Genomic DNA, 21555 nt, shown 5'->3' with positions numbered 1-21555 from the left:
AGTAGCATATTTTAATGAAAAATAACTACATTTTTAAAATAAAGCTAATTCCAGTGAGATTGTCATTGTTTTACATTTTGTAGATCTATTTAGTGCCTGACTGAATAGAAGATGGCTGAATTCCCATATGTGTTTTATCTTCAATCTATTGCAATATCAGAAATCATGTAGCTTCTGGAAAATTCCACAGTATACTTATGAGAGAATGAGAATGAAGGAGAAACATGAAATCTTAGTTTTATTATGAAAATTGTCTCAATCCTGTTGACCACTTGAGAAGCTCCCAGGGCCACACACAGAGAACTGTTAATCTAGGTGAACCACCACAGATTTGGCTTGAACATAAAGGCTTTGACAATCTGTATTCTTCCAAATGTATCTTTTACTTGTCAGAATTTCCCTTCAAGACAAGAAGAACCCAAGGCTATTGTACCTGGAGGGAATAAGGGGTTTAAAACAGGACTTATCCTCAGGCTACAGAACAGAGTTGAGACTAATTTGAGTTACAGTGTCCAGTGGTAAAGCACAAATCAGCAGCCAGGTTATGTTCCTACAGAGACATCTGTCTGCACAAGACATCACGTTGCAAACAATAAATAATACGCCAGGGGCTTGGGTTTCAGACAGGTAAATTGGAGTCTGGCCATCCTCTTGATAATTTTCTGAAAGGAGTGTTAGAGAAACTTCCTGAGCTGCAGGGACTTTTGTAAATATTGGCAACACAATTATGATTGGCAGGAAAAGATATTTTAAGGACAGTTGTATGTCAAAGTATGTATCCTTAAAAAATTAGTCAGAAAAATACCAACAGTCCAAAAGAAAAAAAGACATAAGTGAGCATACTAATATAAATATGAAATAAAATTTAAATATTATTAGTAAATACAAATTGTAAAATAAAATACCAATCAGTTTTCATGTTTCACCCATGGCATTGACCAATCTCAAACTCCAGAAAATATAGTGAGGTAAGCATTTTAATACACTAGTGATGTATCACATCACAACATTCTGGAGTGAACATTACTTTGTTTTATACTTGACAAAAGTGAATAACTGGAATCTAATTGTGAGGAAACCCAAGTAAGATACAAGCTACAAACTAAATAGGCTGTTTGTATTTTTCAAACTATTTCATGAAAGACAAAAAAGTGCTGCAAAGCAGTTCCAGATTAAAATGCCTAGTGAGTCCTGTCATGGTTACTAAATTCAATGCATAATCTGAATCCAATCCTGGAAATAAGGTTAGCATAAAGAACATGATTGAGACTATTGGTGAAATTTCAATATGGGCTATTTATTAGATAGTATTCTTTTATCGATATTAAAATTCCTGGATTTATTAACTGCACTAGTTAGTTCTTTGTTTATAGAAAATATACTATGGAGAATTTAAGTTTAAATGACATACTGTACACAACTTTCTCTGAAATGCTGTAGAACAAGTAAATATATAAACATAAGGAGAAAGAGCAATTGTGGCAAAATATTTTTTTTTTTTTTAAATGGGAGACTTCCCTGGTGGAGCAGTGGTTAAGAATCTGCCTGCCAATGCAGGAGAAATGAGTTCGATCCCTTGTCTGGGAAGATACCACGTGGCAAGGAGCAACTAAGCCTGTGATCCACAACTACTGAAGCCTATGAGCCTAGAGCCCATGCTCCGCAACAAGAGAATTCACTGCTATGAGAAGCCTGCACACCGCAACAAAGAGTAGCCCCCACTCGCCACAACTAGAGAAAGCCCGCACACAGCAACGAAGACCCAACACAGCCTAAATAAATAAATAAAATAAAAAATAGGGAATTTGGATAAACATTATTCAATACTTCTACAAAGTCGAAGTAAAAACTATTCTTGAAATATATCTGAACATGTAAAAATAGCCAAATAATTTTGAAAAAAATAACCTACACAGATTTTCACTAAAGCTTTGCTTAATATGTACATTAAAGGTCATAAAATTCCCTCTAAATACTACTTTATCTGGATTCCATGAATGTTGATATGTGGAACTTCCATTCTATCTAAATAATTGAAATTTCCATTTGTATTTTGTCATATTTATAAGTGTTAATTACTTTCCAAAGTTGTGAAGTGTTTGTGGTTAATGTGGATACTAGTTTCCTTCCCTTCCCTTCCCTTCTCTTCCCTCTTTCCTTTCTTTTCTTTTCCAACAATCTCCTTCTCCTCTTCCTCTTCTTTCCTCTCCTTTCTTCTTCGCTATTTTTATGATGATTTTTATGTTGATTTCTAATTTACCACATTCTGATCACTTAATTAGGTCTGTACAATATCAATTAGAAATTACTGAAATTGTTATGTCATCTAGGATATAATCAATTTATATAAATGTTCTATGTGTATTTGAAGTATTTTAAAGAAGTGTGTCTATTGAGAGACCAAATATACAAACAATGGCCAGATTATATATAAAAATAAAACTCTGATCCACAATCTGCAGCACCGTAGCCAGGAAACTAACACCTTATCTACAATTACCAGCCGAGAAGACAGCCATTAGTCAGAAATTTAGGAACTCAGACTGCTATCTCTAGTAACAATCTAGGAATAAACAATAATTTCTGAAACAACTGGCCCAAAATGCCAGGCAGGACTTGACTGATAATTGACAGCTTTCTAATTTTTTCCCCCACTTCCAATTTAGGACCAGCTAGAGAAATCCAAAAATGTGTCCTGAACCAATTGCATAGGATGGCCCTCTTCTAGTTGGCTCATTTATAGCTTCCTCATGCAAATAGTCTCTAATCAGGCCAATACCTGAACTCTTTCCTTTTTTTCATTCTAAAGCTTCCCCTCTACTCTGCCTGCCTTTGAGTCTCCACCAAAACACAAGTGATGATGGTTGATTCCTTTGCTATAACAAGCTCCGAATGAATAGCCTTTTCTTTATTCATTCTGTTGATCTTTGTTTATTTCACAATATCTTATTTGAGGTCTCTATCTCTCTCTGCCTATGTCTGTTTCTGTCTCTGTCTCTCTGTATCAGTTCTCTCTCTCTCTCACATATATAATGTGTGTGTGTGTGTGTGTGTGTGTGTGTGTGTGTGTGTGTGTGTGTATGAAGGGAGCAGAATTTGCCACCTGAAAATATGCCAAAGATTATTTGGCATAAGTGTTATTTTGAGCTGATAATTTTTTAAGAAAGAGCTTATATATATAGGAAAAGCTCTAAAAACTTAGAATTTACCCTTTTATAAGAGACATTTACATTTATAAAAAGAAATCTTTCTTGTAAGGGTATCTTCCTCTTTGTACCAGGAAGAGGAGGATGATGAAATCTCTAGAAATTTAACAATGGAGATGACATAGACTTAAATCTGCATAACAACCATTCCCTTGTTGATTGTCCTTTGCTTAACAACCTCCTGGGCTTCCCCCACCCCCAAAACCTTCTCTTGTCTTCAGATGAAGATGGTATTTAATTAAGGTGGTGGCTTGGGCCATTTCATGGAGTTAATCAGTTTTTCTCAGATATCTCTCTCGTATGCAGGAAGCATACATGTTATTAAACTCCCATTTGTTTTTCTCCTATTAATTTTTAAAAATTATTATTACACAATCTCAGCCAAGAACCTGGAAAGGTAGAGGGAAAATTATTTTTCCTCCCCTACAATATATGCATATATACTCATACACACACACACACACACACACACACACACACACACACACACACACACATACAGAGTGATAGCCAGAAACAATTCAAATGCTCAGAAATGAGATTATTTAAAAAATAAAATAAGAACCATCTATACATTAAAAATTGTGCTGTCCAAATGTGAGATAAGGAAAATGTTCCTTCCAAATATAATGGAAATCATTTTTTTAAAGAGTAATATATATATTTTCAAAAAACAGGATGCAAAATTGCATAGATTGTGAGCCCAAATTTATAAAGCAACAGCAATAATAAGTTGTCTGTTTATGAGAAAAAAAGCCCATAGGATTACAATGTTATAATATAGTATCTTTGTGAGACAGGAAGGGGGCAGAGCACAACGTTTAAAAGAATGACAGCCATTGAGGACACAGCATAAACTGGTTAGAACCAAATAGGTCCAAAATGGTGGATAATTGACTTCCACTAGATCTTGAGCCTCAGTATATGCTGGTTGTAACACATCAGCAAGCTAAATGACACACCCACAGGCACCATGACAGTTCCAAGGCTGACCATGAAAGGCCAAAAAAGAGGGTGGTGGCCCAAATCCTGGAAATCACCACCCCTTCCCTAAAATAGTTGGAATAATCCTCCCACTCATTATCCTATGAAATTACCCAGCCCATAAAAACTGACAACCCTGTACCCTGTGCCTCTAGCCTTCCAAGATGACCCACACTCTGTCTGTGGGGTGTGTTTCTCCCATGACCTGTCACCTTTCAAGATAGCCCACACTCTGTCTATGGAGTATGTATATCTCCCTGAATAAACTTTCTTTCACTTTACTATGGCTCACTCTTGAATTCTTCCTGCTAGAAGCTAAGAACCCACACTTGGCAGCTTAACCAGGGTCTTGGACCCTGGGATGGGACCATCCTCTCTGGCCTCACTTTCTTTCCTGAAACAATTAGATTTTTGAAAGTCATAAGAATTATAGACAGCTTTATTTTCATGTACTTTACTGCATTTTCCAATTTTTTTTTTACCATGAGTATGAATTTGTTTTATAAACAACAACACAAAATCTACAAATGTCTTTTTAAAACTATTTAATGAAATATCATTCATCTCTGAGGAAGTCCAGAGGAGGAAAATCTTAAGTTTGTATAAGACATAACTGTACATACATAAAAGGACATGAGTTTAGTTACAGAAATTCAAGTCACCAATTTAAATATATTAAATATCATTAGTAAGTACTAAAACTGTGTATCCAAAAGGTTAATGACTTAGGTTCAGGGAAATCTAACTGACCTGTCATGAGATAAAGTGAAGTGGAATAGATGGAATCAAATAAGATGAAATGGACTTGAACTGGCATAAGTTGTAAAAGTGTTACCAAAATGTATCCTATAAATTTAGTCTACTCACTTTTGGCTGGTGTGGTGGGAGCTGCTTTGGAGAATACCATTCAGCAACTCATTTCATTTTTTTTTTTTTAATCCACATCTGTTCCATTACAAAAACCAGCAATATAATTTTGAAAATCCCATTTGAATCCCCCCTATCTCAAAGCTCAAAGCAGTACATTCCCTACAGTGAATTCCTTGTTATTTATTTATTCTGTTTTTAAATAGCAATGTTAACAATAATCCTCCTCTGGGATCCCACACCCTCCAGTCCCCACCCAGAACAAATCCAGGGATTATCATGGTGAATCTGTAAGCAAGAGTAGAGCTTGGTACTCACAATCCCCCAAGGGAGACCCTCCCAACAAATTCTGGAAGATAGAATGAGAAGGTTAAGTGTTTAAAGTCTAAATCATTTGAGCCTGGCTTCCCAGGCCTCAACTTCATAACTCTGTGCTCTTGCTGTCAATGTCCTGGACTAAAACTCTTAACAAATACCTTTAAAAGAAGTATGGTGACCTTCACAATGCCCAAGTCCTAAATTTCAATCAATCACTCTGATTTGTATTTTTTAAGTACCTATTCCCAGTAACTTTCACTCCATAATACATTGTTTTATTTTATAACCATTCTTCTCAATTATTTTAATTCAAAAATGCACTCTGAATTTTTTTAATATAAAAACTAAGGCAATTAATTTTGTTGTGTTAATTATTTTCTTTAAATTATTTTAAAACTACACAGTAATGGAAAATATGGAATAAAAATTATTTTGGTTATTTTAATTAGATGTTCTTATAATAATAGTACAGTTGCAATATCTAGGAAATATTAAAAAAATAGAAAAAAAGAATTATTACCATGTATAATTTCCCCTGAACAGAGATATATACTATTGGAATTCGGATTCATTTGCCTGTCATTTCCTTGGTTTTAATATTAATAAAAAACTAATAAATGAAAAACAGCAACAAAACTTCAAGTGTTTGAAATGAAGAAAAAAAAAAAAAGATGAGACTTCTGGTTAAACCTGTCAGATCAATACTTATACTGTAAGTTTCCTTCTGAAAATACAACATAATAAAATAAAGATATAAATACAAGAGGACAAGAAGAACAAGATAGGAAATGACTCCAGACTAATTATGTCAGCAAAATGTTGGAAAATGAGTAACAGACGGACCAGTGGTAACTAAGTAGAACAGGGGAAAATCATCTCCTGCAATTCTGCTGGGGGAATAATTTAAGAAAAAGCAAGCATATTTGTACCTCAAAGTCTGGAAAAACATAGGGTTAGATAACAAATACTTCTAGAATAAGGGGTAGAGAGAAGCTGGAAGGATCCCTCCACCCAACACAGGCAGAAGACAGCCTCTACTATTCTCCTGAAGGAGACAGAAAGTCAGTCTCTGGAGAAAGCACTCCAGAGAATTCTGGAATTGGATACCAGCAAAGCTGAGAATTAGCCTCATATCCCTGGAACTACCCTAAAATATCATAAACCATGGCAAATTTGGAAAGATTCTGAGTTTAACATAAAGGCTAAAAGAAACTGCAAGCTTAATTGACCCAAAATCTAAAATGTGGATAGAATGAAATGATCTGAATGGTCTTTAGAAAAAATTGGCGACAAAAGCAGTGTCAATATTCATAATAAGAGGAATGTTAATATTTTGTTTGAACAAAGTACAATAAACAAGGTAAAATGTGGCTTGATTGAGATGCTACGTTCACTTATTTTTGGATTTGGATTCTATGATAACATCCATAGATCAAAGCAAGACAAATTGGAGAAACCATTCCCACTTAATAACTGTCCATCTCTTGTTGTTATAGAATTGTGATTCAGGAGGAAACATTCATCTAAAGCTGAATGTGAAGAAGAAAATATTTCTATTACATAGTCTCACAGATTTAGATTTTAGAAGATCAGAAGGAATCATAGAGATGTCACTTAGGCTAAAATCCTTTCTAATTAAGAGGTCATTTCTAAAATATTCCTGACAGGTTGCCATTGAGGGTGTGCTTGGTCACTTTTAGTATCTACCACATTAAACATCAACCCTCTCTTCTTATTTTATGTTGTAGGTAAATATGTATGCTTTTCCTTAACAGCACGGACTTTGTATCTTTGTAATCTTCATCACTTAATGCTAGTTTTGTCCTATTTAAACATTTACTCTTTTGGTAAACATGTACCACTCTTTTATTTTGTTACCTAATGTTTCACATTATTAGGTTCTTACAAAATAGAATTTCCAAACATTTTACTGCATGCTGTAGCTCATCTAAATTATTCCTAACTTGTTATTTTTCTTTAAAACTGTGGGGGCTTACCTGGTGGTGCAGTGGTTGAGAGCCCACCTGCCGATGCAGGGGACATGGCTTCGTGCCCCGGTCTGGGAAGATTCCACATGCCACCAAGCGGCTAGGCCTGTGAACCATGGCTGCTTAACCTGCGCGTCCGGAGCCTGTGCTCTGCAACGGGAGAGGCCACAACAGTGAGAGGCCCACGTACCGCAAACAAACAAACAAACAAACAAAAAACAAAAAAAAAACCTGCGGTGTCCCAAGCAAAATGAAAACTTCCGAGTTGATCTAATCAGTGTAGTTAATTTTCCCTTATTTTGGACACTAACTTTTACCTTTATTTATACAATTTAAGACTTGATTAACTATTTAAAAAGTTAAATCACATTCTAACCTCCTCTAATCTTGGAGTCTCCCAAAACTTCAAGACCTCAAGAGATATTCCTAAGTTTGGTTTTAAATAGATTTTCAACTTTACGTTTATCCTTATGAACTATTTTGCTTTCAGGTACGATGCATCATTTTAGCCTAACCTTTTTAACCTGAAGTCTCTGTTGTGATGATTTATACATCTGACTTTGTAAAATTTAAGGATTAAATAATAACCTTCTATTTCTCAACCCACTTTTTAATAAGTCAAACTTATATAATCTCCATGAAGACAAGGGAGGGCCTGTCTTTGCCAGTCTGGATCTTGCTCATTGCTGTTTCCTCAAATTCTAGCACATAGCAGGCATCTGACACCTATGTTTGGAAAGAAGCAACACAGCTCTAAGATCTCTCTCTGGATTGACATTCATCCTTTAAAAAACAAAGTTCAATTGGCATTGACTTTATTCAAATGTTCTACACATTTTCCCCCAGCGCCTAAAAACTTATTTCATGAGAAAAACTTTGATGAAATCCAGCAATGTTGTTACTGAAATGTCCAGATTTTGCAGTCTAGCAACAGTATCAAAAAAAAAAAAAAAAAAAAAAAAAAACAGCAAAAAGATTACTTTAGCATGAGTTATTTTTTGGTGAAAACACACAATACACTGTTTCCACTTTTCACTTCTTGATATTTTTAATAGGGGCAAATCAATTACTGAATAATTAATTAGACAATTTTACTAGTTAACAATGCCAAGTCCTTGAGCTAAAATTTTCACAATCTATCTTTTTCTCCTTTTTGAAAACTGATGAGACTTTTGCATCTAGCACTTCTCTTTTCCATTTCCTCTGATTATAATTGCTGTATGACTCTGAAATTATATTTGCAAGTTTTTCTTATTTGAAATAACCAGGTTTTTTCTTTCAATTACTTGTGCTTCAGTAGGCTGCATTTTTTTTTATACCTGGTTATTTTGCTTATTACAGTTGGAATCTTTGTTTTTCCTCTTTAATAATGAATATGGAAAGCTATGTACTTCTTGCAAGTGAAGATTTTCAGATCATGGAATCTGAAATTGGGAGCATTTCCTAGTGGTATTTTATTTTTTGAAAGATCTGAAAAAAGAGGGCAAAGGCTAATTAAGTTCCGATTTTTAAGTCAGTTCTGCATGTGAGCAGACACATGGTTTGATGATCAAATGGTACTCCTAGAAGTGCCTGTCCTCTCTACACTGGGTTCCCTTCACTTCCTCAGTTAGCAATCCCACTGATTCCTCCTGAACACACACATTCTTTCCAAGTTTGGGGCGTTCACTAAAATATGAGCAGCTATGAAAAAGCCTTCAGGATAACACCAAGATGCTTTTGTTTGACTCATCCTCCTCCTTTTGGCTTCCCAGGGAATTTTCTTTCTGGGGTTTAGAAAGTTTTAAAAAAAAGCAATGGTTTTCCGATCTTTCCTTTGATTGAAACTCTGGGTATCTTGCTTCTGATGCTCTCTGTTTTGCTATGTTACCTGGAAGAGTAGCATTTGCATTCCCGGCATCTTTCACAGATGGGGGTGTTTGATCTATTCCTGATTTTGCAGTTAGATGAGATGTCCCTGTAAACTAATTACTTTGGAAACCAAGGGGGCACCAAGATTTCTCTCAGGCATCCATGGGGGCACCTTAATAGTGTTTTAAACAGTGTGTACAGAAGGGGTTAAAAGCTACACAGAGAGGAGCAGAGCCTGAGGGGAAAGATACTGCAGGTTTGTGGTTAACAAGGAACTAATTGGGTAACGAGACAGGAGGAGAAGCAAGCATAAAGCTGGTCAACATGCTTGTGTAGAATCCCAGCAGTCAGCTAGTGCTGAGCCCTTGAGCAGTTGAAATAAAGACAAATTGAAACTGGAGTCTATTTTTTCCTGTGATCTTTACTAGAAACTGCAAATGGGGACTTGACAGCTTTCCTCGCTGCCTGTTGCTTTATTTCAGGTGGTTTTATTTTGAAAGAGCTAAGAGCTGACATTCTGGATGCCCAGCCCGGGTGTCTTGTATCCAGACAAGAATGTGCATCAACTCTTCAAGGCAAGTTACTCTTTCTTCTGTTCTTAATGATCTCTGGGTATTGTGAGCGAGGTAGGAGATAGTGAAATAAGTGTTGGCTTAGTACTAGGGAGACTGGATTCTAATACCAAGTGTACACTCAATAGCATCTGCTTCAGCCAGTTATCCTGCCTACCAGGCCTTCACTGCTTTTCAAGCTATCAAAAGAATGATCTTGTTTGTGTTTCTTGTCAGAGTCTCTTTGAGCCCTAAGATTTTCTATTTTAAAAATTGATTAGTTTTCTCTATTGAAGTTTGATCAAGTACCTTAAAATAGACTAGAACGTATGGAAAATACACAGAGGGGAGAAAGTGTGTTTCTTATCTTCAAGAATTCTACAAACAAAAAACCATAAGAGTGTTAAATGTTATGGTATAAATGGGGGTGAAAGCCATCTAGGGGAAGATGGCAGGGGACAGAGCCACCCAGAAAGCAGTGCAGGTTTCACAAGGAATGGGTGATGGCATGAGCCTCCTAAAGAAGGTGACAGAGAAGGTAGTTTTCTAAGTTATTGGAATGGTGCAAAGTATGGCTTAAGGTTGATAATAAACCTATGGGAGATGGTGTAATAAAGGGACTGATCAGGCTGAAGCAGAGATCAGCTAATGGGAAGCAAGAAAAATTGTTCGCTCAGAGTCAAATTATGGACAGATAGCCAGGAATGACAGGCAGGGAAGTCTTAGAGGAGAAAAGGAAAACAGTTTAGATTTGGGAACATTTTGAAAAACAATATTAAAAAAAAGTACTCTCCTGTTGAGTAGCATATAGAACTAACTCAATTTCAATTATCATTTATCATATACCTTTAAATAATAATAAAGTATGTAATTTTTTTTATAAAACATTGTTAGAATAAAATAAGTCCCAAAACCAAAGGAAAATGTCTACTCACTTTAGTCCAAGATATAGATCTGTATTTTCTCTGAGCCTAAATGAGTTGACACAAAAGGATATACAAATGAACAACTTGACAATGGTTTAAAGTAGAAAATCTAATTTATTTTCAACATAAATATCAAAGGAGCTAAAGTAGAGAGTCAATACAGTATATCACAATATGGTATATAGTATGATCACAGGGCTTGAAGTTGGATACCCAACTTCTTACACCTGTAATGTATTTGTTCACTGGTCAACTCATGCATATGGTATTGTACTTTCTGTTGGCTCCAACATGCCCTATTCTTTCACATCCTTCCTACTGGACTCATTAATGATACTTTTATGGCCCCTGAGAGCACTTCCAGGTATAATCCCTGGTTAGAACTGGCGTTGCCATTATATGAGCCAGGTCCTTGCAGTCCATGTAAACTCTCTGGCCTCTAAATTTCAAATTTGGAAAATGAGAGTGTTTGAGTGTTTGACTAGAGTAGCTGTAATTCCCCTTCTAGTTCTAAAGTTCTGTAATGCTTAGCAAGAAATAACATTTTTCTAACATGATAGTGTGATATGACAGTTTGGAAAGAGGGGAGAAAGGCAACTTTTAAAGACCAGATTAATGGAATGCAAATTGCAACCATATAACTTTTATATTAAAGAAATTACCTCATTTGTGCTGATTTTTCTGAAGAACCAAATCACAATTCGTAAAGGAATTTGCAAAATCAGTATCTTAATTCCTGGCATGTCTTTCTCCACCCACCTCCGTTCAAGTTTCAACATAGACGGAAGAAAAAACATTGTAAAAGAGCTTAGAATTAGGCTCAAGCAGCAAGTTCAGTAGTTTGAAGACATTTTACCCATTTTAACAATAGCTGTACTAACACTTTAGAAATTCATTGAGATCAGTGATTCCTTTAAATTAGCTACAGAAAAGTTCAACTTCTGAATAAAGCTGGCTGGTTGAAATTTTTATATAAAATGCAGCTATTTCACTGAAGTTATAATATAGTATTTCAAATTTCCAATTTCTGTTTCTTAATGGGGAGTGACATCAAGCAAAGCTTGCATTTATACAAGTTGAGCACACATCCATTTTATTTCTATAACTTACTCTTGATTAATTGCTTTCTTGTCTTTGATATGAGCTGAAGTTATGATGTACTGCTTTCATATACCACCAAAGACCCCTTTTTCTCCTTTTTTTTTCTCTTGTCTAGCCAAATTCTTCAAGTTGGGTTATTCATTTCTCAAAATTGAATCTGTAAAGAGTACTCAATTAACAAGCATTCAATTCTCTCATTAAAAATCCTCTCATCCTATTTTCATTGTTTCTTTGAGGGATTTTGTTTTTAATGGCTGGGTAAGGAGTACAGAAATAAATGACTGAAAATCATAGTGTGAGAGGTTTCCATAGTGATATATGGACAAATTATAATGGGATACCCATATTCTCCTCCTCATCTCTCTTATGATGGTCTGAGGATTAAATGCCCATTGCCAATGACAGTAGATTTGTGCTTCCATTGTTGAAAAAAGTGTATTTTCACAATAAAAAACTTACTCGATGTTCTAGACTTAAGATATTCATCCCTCTGCTGAAACTTTCTCAGCATATGAATGTGCTGATGATAAATGGAAATGTATAATTCTCCTCCATATTTCCTACTATTCAAGAGAAGCATTAAAAGATGATGGCACCTGCTATATTTAGCCAATAATTATAAAACTTGAATTTATGGGATGAAAAAAATCTCCTAGGGACCAGTAAGTACACACTTATTTATTCAGTCCATCTTTTTCTGTTATTTATTTATTTATTTATTTATTTATTTTTGGTTGTGTTGGGTCCTTGTTGCTGCATGCAGGCTTTCTCTAGTTGCAGCGAGCAGAGGCTATTCTTGGTTGCAGTGCATGACCTTCTCATTGTGGTGGATTTTCTTATTACGGAGCATATGCTGTAAGCATGTGGGGTTCAGTAGTTGTGGTATGCAGGCTCAGTAGTTGTAGCTTGTGCGCTTAGTTGCTCCATGGCATGTGAGATATTCTAGAACCAGGTTTTGAACCCCTTTCTCCTGCATTGGAAGGCAGATTCTTAGCTACTGTGCCACAGGGGAAGTCCTATTCATTCCATCGTTAATGAGTATCTTTCATATGGCAGGCATTGTGCATGGGCCAGGAGGCAGTGATCTATAATACAGTTATGGTCTTTGCCATATTAGAGCTGGTATTTTGCAGAAAAGATGTTGTACAATGAATTTTTTAAAAAAAATAAATTTATTTATTTATTTATTTTTGGCTGTGTTGGGTCTTCGTTTCTGTGCGAGGACTTTCTTTAGTTGCGGCGAGTGGGGGCCACTCTTCATCGTGGTGCACGGGCCTCTCACTGTCGCGGCCTCTCTTGTTGCGGAGCACAAGCTCCAGACGCGCAGACTCAGTAGTTGTGGCTCATGGATCTAGTTGCTCCGCGGCATGTGGGATCTTCCCAGACCAGGGCTCGAACCCATGTCCCCTGCATTGGCAGGCAGATTCTCAACCACTGCACCACCAGGGAAGCCCTACAATGAACTTTTATTTACTTAAAATCAAAGAAAAAAATGCACAATTTGCTGTAAAGGAAAAATAGAGCTTTGTGATAGGAAATAGAGAATACTGCAGTAGTGGGAGCAATCTTAGACTGGGTGGTCAGCAAAGAGAGACCTCTCTGAGTACATGATATCCAAGTGAAGCCTTGGGTAAAGGAGACAGTCATGCAAAGATCTATGGCAGAGCCTAAAGAGTGTAAGGGTTAAAACCCAGAGGCAGGAAAGAGGTTGGAAATTTTTAAAAGAGCCTAATGAATGACTGATTTCCAGGAGGAGCTAGAACAGAGTGTGCAAGGTTGTAAGTGGTATGAGAAAGGATTGGAGAAGCTGGATATTATCATATCATGAGGAGCCAAATAAGTCATGTTCATGGGTTTGTACTTCATTTTGAGAGCGGTTAAAAGATTTTCACCATAAGATTATGTTTTACGTCATCTACTCTTTCTGCTGGCTGCAGGAAATGGCTTGGAAAGGAACAAGTGTAAAAACAAGAAGTCAACTTAGGAGAAAGTCATGGAACACAATTGTGGAGGCTCAAACAAAACTGATTCCCCTAGAAATGGAGATGAATGGTCAGGTTGGTTAAACATTTTGGAGGCAGAAAAATCAAGATTTGCAGTTATGTGGTCTGTAGAAAGGAATCAAGGAAGAATCTTAGAGGTCTGACTTGAGAAACTAAGTACTCCAATGGTATCACTTGCTATGAGTGAGAAGACTCAAACAAGTCTGTATATGTTTACATAACTGAGCTCACATGTGTGTGTAAAGGATTATAGTTATACGTAAGATGTCTATGGAATACCTTTTAAGTAAATATGCCTGATAAGAATCTGGATGTAGTTGTCTCAAATTTTGTGAAAAATTATGACCTAAAGACTTAATATTGCAAGTCCTTAGAATTTAGACTGTTTTGAAACCAAGTGAACAGAGACTATACTATCTTTGGAGAAATTTTTTAGATAGTGAGAAAAGTAGAGACAAGGACAAATAAATACCAAACACATAAGCATATGACTAGATATAAAAGGATTCGGAAAATTTGTCATGAAAGTTTTCTCAGGAAACCATTGGAGGACGTTTGCCACCAAAAGCAAAAGATAACCCACCAAAATGTAAACAAAAAAAAGAAAAAGACATGTGCAACTTTAAATATTACATTAGTCACATTTAAAAAGTAAAAGAAACTGGTGACATTAATTTTAATAATATATTTTACTAACCCAGTATTTTCAAAATATTTTAAAATTTAACAATATAAACAATTATTAATGATATGCTTTACAATTTGTTTGTTTAGTATTGTCTTTGAAATCTGTTGTGGAGTTCTTCAGTACATTTCAATTCATTCTAGTCACATTTCAAGTGTTCAACAGCCACATAAAAGTAAAAGAAACTGGTGACATTAATTTTAATAATATATTTTACTAACCCAGTATTTTCAAAATATTATTTTAAAATTTAACAATATAAACAATTATTAATGATATGCTTTACAATTTGTTTGTTTAGTATTGTCTTTGAAATCTGTTGTGGAGTTCTTCAGTACATTTCAATTCATTCTAGTCACATTTCAAGTGTTCAACAGCCACATGTGGTTCCTGGCTACAGTACTGGACGTCAGGGGGCCAGAATATTTTGTATGAATGATCTGGTAGAGAAAAGAACATGAGATAAGGAACGATTTCCTCTATAATATTTTATCTTTCATAAAACCAAAAATACTTACAAGGTTAGGATCTAGGGTATAAGGGGCTGGGAATTAGTCCTTGGAGGATTGGTACTTCCTCAAATGTAATAGGGAATTTTAAAATAAATAAAAAAGGAGAAATAAATAAATAAAAAAGGAGGGTTTCCCTGGTGGCGCAGTGGTTGAGAGTCCTCCTGCCGATGCAGGGCACACAGGTTCATGCCTCGGTCCTGGAAGATCCCACGTGCCTTGGAGCGGCTAGGCCCACGAGCCATGGCCGCTGAGCCGGCGCGTCCGGAGCCTGTGCTCCGCAACGGGAGAGGCCACAACAGTGAGAGGCCCGCATACCACAAACAAAACAAAACAAAACAAAAAACAAAACAAAAAAAAAACGAGAAAGAGATGCAGATAGAATAGATTTGTTCATGGAAATACAGAATTCATTTTTAATTTTTTTTAAATTTAAGTATAGTTAATTTACAATGTGTTAATTTCTGCTGTACAGAAAAGTGATTCACTTGTGCATATATATATATTCTTTTTCATATTATTTTCCATTATGGTTTATCACAAGACATTGAATATAGTTACCTATGCTAAACAGTACGACCTTGTTGTTTATCCATCCTATTTGCTAGTTTGCATCTGCTAATCCCAAACTCCCAGTCCTTCCCTCGTCCAACCCACTTAGGAATACCAAAGTCTTATTTAGAAAAATTCTAATTTCTTCCTTAAGTATGTGGCAAAATCAACCAAGTGGCATGAAGATGCAGTTCCCTGTTCACAGAGAGCTTTCTAGGATGTTGCCTACTGAAACTTCATGAATTTGTGCTCAATACGCAGTACCTGATAACGGTACAAGTTGGCTGTCAGAATTTCTCTGTGTAGCCCTCTGCGTGACATGTTGAGTGGACGTGTAAGTGTGTATGTGACCTCCTCCTACTTTTTTCTTCCCCTTCTTCTGGCATTTCTATTTGCTACTAAGTGTTCTTAGAATTCAACAGTGGGCTTTCACAATCCAGTAGAAAGCTGCTTCAATTTGAATCAAACAAAATGTTTTATTCTTTCATTGGTAGCTTTTGGGTGTGTGTGTGTGTGTGTGTGTGTATGTGTGTGTGTGTTTAAACACTACAATGTGTACTTTGGAGTCATGGTAGCTGTGCTCCAACTGGATCATGTTATTGGCATGAACTAAAAATTCATATTGAACAATTGGTGGAGCTGCAGGATTTAACAGCTTCTCAACCTTGGCTTTAAAATCTCCAGCCCTGCCTCCATATATTTAAACTCTCTGAGTAGAAAAAAAAACAGAAGCTAGAAAAACAGGAAATCCAGGGATGGTGGGAAGGTCATATGGAGCAAGACTGGGATGGATGGCTGTCTTGTTGTGTTGAGAAAATTAAAAGACACGAGTTGAGAAGTCAGGTTGTGTAAAAGTTACTGCTTTGTATTTGTGTGTGAGGAAGAGGAAGAGGAGGATAAAGCAATATAACTGCTCTGTTTCCAAGAATGCCCAGGCTTTTAAATGCAGGTCAGTCCAAATCAATCCACACTGCACTCCCCCCCAAATAAGGAAAACACTAAAACAGCTCTTGATGTAATTTATTCTTTCAGATCTTGTGGCAGACAGAGTTTTCTAAAGCTTTAAGCTCTGAGTCACTTGCTTTCTTTTTTTTAAAGCTATATATCCCACTCACTTAACCCACACTTTCTACTTTTAGTTTTCTCTTTCTGATGAAAACTTGCAGATCATGAAGGTCACATTCTCTGAGCAAGGTTAGCCTATGTGATTCCCAAGATTCACTTTCTGTTCAAACTTCTCTTTAGTTGTTGTTGTATTTTTTTTTTCTCCTCTCTGTATTTCCGTGTCACCTCTTGGTTCCATAAATATTGCACATATTTTGCTATAATTTCTAATGTACATATAATCTGAGATGTAGAGAGTGATACTTTGTCATTCTTTGTTACAAGTTCACTGAATTGAAGATGACAAGAGGAAAGAAACAAAAAGTTAAAAGGCCAGAATTTTACATTATTTCTAAATTATTTTGGTTTATGCTTTCCTACTCCATTATGTTCAGTCTAAATTTGCTCTCACACATGTTAGGCTTGTTCTTGAGAACAAGCCATTACTCAAATAGGTTTTCCCCTGTTTTTCACCCTTGCTAATGAGACAGCTTATCCCTAAGATGCCATTCAATTTGTACTCTATCATGGGCCATCCAGGATATCCAATGCTTTTTCCTTTTCTGAACTCCTGTTTCTTGAGGAATCCTAAAACAAGGCAGGGGGAAGCTATGAGTAAGATTCTGGATACTCTAGTTAGACAAGCCTCTGTTTGGATTCTCATTCTGATTTCTGAGTTATGCCACCTTGGTAAGTAATGTCAGATTCCTCATCTCTAAAATCAATAATTCCTTAAAGTAATGTTGCGAGTAGTAAATAACATGTTGTTTGCAAATCAATGTGCATGTTCCCTCAATTTTAGACAATGTAAGTAAGGCTTTACCACTCCATGAGTTGTAATAAAGATAGCAATAGCAAGAAATGGAAGAGGACTTAAATATCATTGCGCATGATTTTTAACTAAGGATCTTGAGGATATTAATTTTACCAGGACCAAATGCAGCAATGGAATTGAAGATAAAATGAACATATTCAAACCCCTAATTCTGTGATCTTATGGTCCCCTAATTATCAATGTGAGAAGTCTCTGGTAAGAGACAGTGTCACACAGTGGATGGAGAACAACCTCTGTAGACTGAAATTTATGGAGTTAAATCCTGCCTCAAAAATGTCTAAATAATATGACCATGTATAATTTACTTTCGATCTCCAACCTATTTCTTACCATTATCTACTGCATAGGAAGTCATTTGGTTTTTACAAAGTATACTTCAAATAAAACAAATGTCAGGTCATGACAGACAGAAGGGGCCAAAGTAGTGAGGAGGAAAGAGAGTAATTTTTGGAATAAAAAATTCAGAGAAGGCTATGGGAGAAAAGAAGGTAAGATGGGGGTGAGTGTGATTTAATACCTAAGTAATTCTGTGTGTGGCCCGAAAGACCAATATTGGTTTCAGCTGAGAAGCATATTTAGAACAGCATGAAAAGGAAATTGTGAAAAATATCAGAAAAAGTGGTAAATAAATTTTTATATGATAAGATGTGGGTTTTTATTCTTCTTTTTAAATGTGTTCACATTTATATTTAGAAAATGACATATTGTAATTAAGTTTAAAACTCCACTAAAATTTTAAATAGAATTTATTAAAAACGGCCTCTAAAAATTTAGGCTGTTTTCAATTCTGAAACAAAATAGTAAGAATCCAGTGTGTGTAGGTGTGTGTGTGTTTGGAACAATTCCATTGTCTATATGACAACTGCATGCCTGTAGAGTTTGTCTAAAAAAAAAAGTTTTGAACTCTATGGTACTATTTTTCTGTTTTCCACCAAGATGGGTGCTGTTGTCCTTTTTTTTTTTTTTTCCTTTTTAACATCTTTATTGGAGTGTAATTGCTTTACAATGGTGTGATAGTTTCTGCTGTATAACAAAGTGAATCAGCTATAAATATACATATACCCCCGTATCTCCTCCCTCTTGCGTCTCACTCCCACCTGCCCTATCCCACCACTCTAGGTGGACACAAAGCACGGAGCTGATCTCCCAGTGCTATGCGACTGCTTCCCACTAGCTATCTATTATACATTTGGTAGTATATATATGTCCATACCACTCTCTCACTTCGTCCCAGCTTACCCTTCTCCACACTGCACTCCCCCCCAAATAAGGAAAACACTAAAACAGCTCTTGATGTAATTTATTCTTTCAGATCTTGTGGCAGACAGAGTTTTCTAAAGCTTTAAGCTCTGAGTCACTTGCTTTCTTTTTTTTAAAGCTATATATCCCACTCACTTAACCCACACTTTCTATTTTTAGTTTTCTCTTTCTGATGAAAACTTGCAGATCATGAAGATCACATTCTCTGAGCAAGGTTAGCCTATGTGATTCCCAAGATTCACTTTCTGTTCAAACTTCTCTTTAGTTGTTGTTGTATTTTTTTTTTCTCCTCTCTGTATTTCCGTGTCACCTCTTGGTTCCATAAATATTGCACATATTTTGCTATAATTTCTAATGTACATATAATCTGAGATGTAGAGAGTGATACTTTGTCATTCTTTGTTACAAGTTCACTGAATTGAAGATGACAAGAGGAAAGAAACAAAAAGTTAAAAGGCCAGAATTTTACATTATTTCTAAATTATTTTGGTTTATGCTTTCCTACTCCATTATGTTCAGTCTAAATTTGCTCTCACACATGTTAGGCTTGTTCTTGAGAACAAGCCATTACTCAAATAGGTTTTCCCCTGTTTTTCACCCTTGCTAATGAGACAGCTTATCCCTAAGATGCCATTCAATTTGTACTCTATCATGGGCCATCCAGGATATCCAATGCTTTTTCCTTTTCTGAACTCCTGTTTCTTGAGGAATCCTAAAACAAGGCAGGGGGAAGCTATGAGTAAGATTCTGGATACTCTAGTTAGACAAGCCTCTGTTTGGATTCTCATTCTGATTTCTGAGTTATGCCACCTTGGTAAGTAATGTCAGATTCCTCATCTCTAAAATCAATAATTCCTTAAAGTAATGTTGCGAGTAGTAAATAACATGTTGTTTGCAAATCAATGTGCATGTTCCCTCAATTTTAGACAATGTAAGTAAGGCTTTACCACTCCATGAGTTGTAATAAAGATAGCAATAGCAAGAAATGGAAGAGGACTTAAATATCATTGCGCATGATTTTTAACTGAGGATCTTGAGGATATTAATTTTACCAGGACCAAATGCAGCAATGGAATTGAAGATAAAATGAACATATTCAAACCCCTAATTCTGTGATCTTATGGTCCCCTAATTATCAACGTGAGAAGTCTCTGGTAAGAGACAGTGTCACACAGTGGATGGAGAACAACCTCTGTAGACTGAAATTTATGGAGTTAAATCCTGCCTCAAAAATGTCTAAATAATATGACCATGTATAATTTACTTTCGATCTCCAACCTATTTCTTACCATTATCTACTGCATAGGAAGTCATTTGGTTTTTACAAAGTATACTTCAAATAAAACAAATGTCAGGTCATGACAGACAGAAGGGGCCAAAGTAGTGAGGAGGAAAGAGAGTAATTTTTGGAATAAAAAATTCAGAGAAGGCTATGGGAGAAAAGAAGGTAAGATGGGGGTGAGTGTGATTTAATACCTAAGTAATTCTGTGTGTGGCCCGAAAGACCAATATTGGTTTCAGCTGAGAAGCATATTTAGAACAGCATGAAAAGGAAATTGTGAAAAATATCAGAAAAAGTGGTAAATAAATTTTTATATGATAAGATGTGGGTTTTTATTCTTCTTTTTAAATGTGTTCACATTTATATTTAGAAAATGACATATTGTAATTAAGTTTAAAACTCCACTAAAATTTTAAATAGAATTTATTAAAAACGGCCTCTAAAAATTTAGGCTGTTTTCAATTCTGAAACAAAATAGTAAGAATCCAGTGTGTGTAGGTGTGTGTGTGTTTGGAACAATTCCATTGTCTATATGACAACTGCATGCCTGTAGAGTTTGTCTAAAAAAAAAAGTTTTGAACTCTATGGTACTATTTTTCTGTTTTCCACCAAGATGGGTGCTGTTGTCCTTTTTTTTTTTTTTTTCCTTTTTAACATCTTTATTGGAGTGTAATTGCTTTACAATGGTGTGATAGTTTCTGCTGTATAACAAAGTGAATCAGCTATAAATATACATATACCCCCGTATCTCCTCCCTCTTGCGTCTCACTCCCACCTGCCCTATCCCACCACTCTAGGTGGACACAAAGCACGGAGCTGATCTCCCAGTGCTATGCGACTGCTTCCCACTAGCTATCTATTATACATTTGGTAGTATATATATGTCCATACCACTCTCTCACTTCGTCCCAGCTTACCCTTCCCCCTCCACATATCCTCAAGTCCATTCTCTACCTCTGCATCTTTATTCCTGTCCTACTGCTACGTCCTTCAGAACTATCTTTTTTTTTTTCCAGATTCCATATATATGTCTTTGCATATGGCATTTGTTTTTCTCTTTCTGACTTACTTCACTCTGTATAACAGTCTCTAGGTCCATCCACCTCACTACAAAAAACTCAATTTCACTTCTTTTTATGGCTGAATAATATTCATTGTATATATGTGCCACATCTTCTTTATCCATTCATCAGTTGATGGACACTTAGGTTGCTTCCATGCCCTGGCTATTGTAAATAATGCTGCTTCTTTCTGAATTATGGTTTTCTCAGGGTATATGCCCAGTAGTGGGATTGCTGGGTTGTATGGTAGTTCTGATTTTAGTTTTGTAAGGAACCTCCATACTGTTCTCCATAGTGGCTGTATCAATTTACATTGCCACCAAGAGTGCAAGAGTGTACCCTTTTCTCCACACCCTATCCAGCATTTATTGTTTGCAGATTTTTTGAAGATGGCCATTCTGACTGGTGTGAGGTGATACCTCATTGTAGTTTTGATTTGCATTTCTCTAATGATTAGCCATGTTGAGCATCC

This window comes from Physeter macrocephalus, chromosome 19, assembly GCF_002837175.3.
Source record: "Physeter macrocephalus isolate SW-GA chromosome 19, ASM283717v5, whole genome shotgun sequence".
In the NCBI taxonomy this organism is placed as follows: domain Eukaryota; kingdom Metazoa; phylum Chordata; class Mammalia; order Artiodactyla; family Physeteridae; genus Physeter; species Physeter macrocephalus.
This window is presented reverse-complemented; position numbering follows the sequence as displayed.